Below are 3,254 nucleotides of genomic sequence, written 5' to 3' on the forward strand. Positions count from 1 at the left end.
TAGAGCCAGGGGTCTTGTGGTGAGTGGCATATCCACACTGAACCCGCTCAGCATCTTCAGTAAGACGCCAAGACATCTGCCGCTCCACGGCCTGCCCCTTCAAGTGACTGAAAGAATATTGGCGTGGAATCGAGGGGATGTACAAACAAGCTCCCCTGTCAAAAGTCAGCCAGTGCTCCTCGCCAAGGGTCAGTGTAGCAGGATCCTCGACATGATCCCCGAACAAGAAGCTCGGCTTCTGTAAAGCCTGAGTGGAGGTAGAATCGGCGGTAATGGCGCTCTCCTTCCCGTATCAAGCGGCAAGATTCGTCTGAACGACCTCTATCGAACCGAGGAAGTGGGCTAACAGCCTGCCTAAGGGAAGCCGAAGAGAAGACCTCCCGACTACAACCGGTGTTGGCATGAGAAGGAAGACTGCCCGCGGGAAACTCCACTGCAATAAAACACAAGGGTGGAGTCGGAAAAGGCATGAGAAGAATGATAAGCTCATCCACGGAATAACTGGAGAGACGATTTTGAGTGTCCTACACTGGAAGGATGGTATGCATCATCACGTGAATAACGTGGTAACATACACCGAACTATAAGGTGTAGGACGACACAAAATCGCCCCAATATACCAGAAGACTTGAATTGGCTAAGCAAGACAAGTCTGAAACCTTAACCCCCGCGAAGGAGGGTGTCGGTTCTTCCTTCATGACCCGCAAAGAGGTCAATCAGGGGTACAAGAAAGGATTTATATAAATTCTCACCCCCGAAGAACGAGGCCGCGGGGGAAGATGTCGCGGGAACCTCTTCCTCACTATGTTGTGAATGAGAACGACTCCTACGAGGTCGAGATCGGCGTGGAGACATTGAAATCTGCAACAAAAAGCAGCAAGTCAGGTACAATCTAAAATATGAATACACGAAATTTAAAAGGGAAATTAAGAACTTTAATTAAAATCCTATACATAAATAGGATTTCATAATTGAAGTCTAGTTAAACCTACAAATTTCGTGCATACGGGACAATGATTGTCAGTTTTCGCGGTGAATTTTGGTGAAATACCCAAAATACCCTTCGTGTTCAAGGCTAAATTCGGGTCAAGGACATGCTCGGGTTGGGTCATGATCATCATATCTGATCATATAGCACGCCCCCGATACCCCACAATTTTGGTTAAATTTTGCAAACAAACCCTTTCGCCGAATTTGGCCAATTTTGCATAAAAACCCCTCCACTGATTTTGGTTTGATCTCCACATGCCGTTATCAAAATTCCCAATTTAACGTCCACATACCCTTATCAAAACTTTGATCATGAATTTGTGGTCTAAACTCCTTGGAATTCAGCCATAAATTCGCTGCCCTTTTGCAAATAAGCCCCTCTAAGACATTTATGGGCTGTTTTGCAAATTAACCCCTCAACAACTCTTGCATAAAGCACCCTTCACTTTTCTTGATCAAATAAACATGAATCCAAGCCCCCACGAATTTCAGTCCCATTTTGCAAATAAGCCACCCAAAATTCGGCCATATTGCCTCTTTTGCACAAAACCCCCTACCCCCCAAAGCATTGTGCATACACAACCCCTTTGCCTACTATAAGAGTAAAGATGCAATCTTTATCAAAAAATGAGAGGATTGTGAAGGGGAGCTTACCCAAATCAAGAGGTTTGAGAACCCTAATTCCAAGGGGCCAAGACTCGAGCTTGAATTTTGCATAAAAGCCCCCACGAATTTCAGTCCCATTTTGCAAATAAGCCACCCAAAATTCGGCCATATTGCCTCTTTTGCACAAAACCCCCCAAAGCATTGTGCATACACAACCCCTTTGCCTACTATAAGAGTAAAGATGCAATCTTTATCAAAAAATGAGAGGATTGTGAAGGGGAGCTTACCCAAATCAAGAGGTTTGAGAACCCTAATTCCAAGGGGCCAAGACTCGAGCTTGAAGGAGGAGTAAGGAACCCTAATTGGAGGAGACCAATTTCGGCCAATGGGTGCCCACAAAAAAATCCAAACTTTCTTATGGGTTGATGGGTCCTTGAAAGAACATCAATGGAGGAAGTTTGGAGGAAGAAGAGAGGAGAGAGGGGGAATCTCTTTTGAAAATTTGAAAAGAAGGGGGAAAACAAAAGAAGTAATAAGACCAAAGCAAGGGAAAGCTAAGCAAACAAAAGGAGGAAAAAGACAAAAGAGAGGGGAGAGGGGGTGTCTCGGCCCCAAAACCGAGACCTCGGCCTTGGCCGAGACACCTTGGGGTGTCTCGGCCAAGGGCGAGACACCCCCGGGTGTTGTGGGTCCTGTTTTGTCCCCGTACGCCTGTTTTAGGCCCGAATTCGCCCGTTTCCGTCGATTATTGGATGTCTTGATGAAAATCGACACCAATCAATGTTCGACGATTCGAAACCCAAAGGGTCAACGCCGGTCAACGCGTAACCCTAGGTCAACGCCAATCAACGCGTTGCAACCAAAGTCAACGTTCGACGATTCGAAACCCTGAGGGTCAACGCCGGTCAACGCGTAACACTAGGTCAACGCCAGTCAACGCGTTGCAACAAAAGTCAACGTTCGACGATTCGAAACCCTGAGGGTCAACGCCGGTCAACGCGTAACCCTAGGTCAACGCCAGTCAACGCGTTGCAACACAAGTAACGTTTGACCGATTCGAAACCCTAAGGGTCAACGCCGGTCAACGCGTAACCACTCCAGCAAACGTACGAGTATAAACTGTGTTAATGGCGATCCGTAAACCCTAGGGTGGACGCCGGTCAACGCGTAACCCTAGGTCAATGCCAGTCAACGCGTTGCAACACAAGTCAACGTTTAACGATTCGAAACCCTGAGGGTCAACGCCGGTCAACGCGTAACCCTAGGTCAACGCCAGTCAACATGTTGCAACACAAGTCAACGTTTGACGATTCGAAACCCTAAGGGTCAACGCCGGTCAACGCGTAACCCTAGGTCAACGCCAGTCAACGCGTTGCAACACAAGTCAACGTTTGACGATTCAAAACCCTGAGGGTCAATGCCGGTCAACGCGTAACCCTAGGTCAATGCCAGTCAATGCGTTGCAACAAAAGTCAACGTTTGACGATTCGAAACCCTGAGGGTCAACGCCAGTCAATGCGTAACCCTAGGTCAACGCCAGTCAACGCGTTGCAACGAAAGTCAACGTTTGACGATTCGAAACCCTAGGGTCAACGCCGGTCAACGCGTAACCCTAGGTCAACGCCAGTCGACGCGTTGCAACAAAAGTCAACGTTCGA

This window comes from Asparagus officinalis, chromosome 3 (genome assembly GCF_001876935.1).
Source record: "Asparagus officinalis chromosome 3, Aspof.V1, whole genome shotgun sequence".
Taxonomy (NCBI): Eukaryota; Viridiplantae; Streptophyta; class Magnoliopsida; order Asparagales; family Asparagaceae; genus Asparagus; species Asparagus officinalis.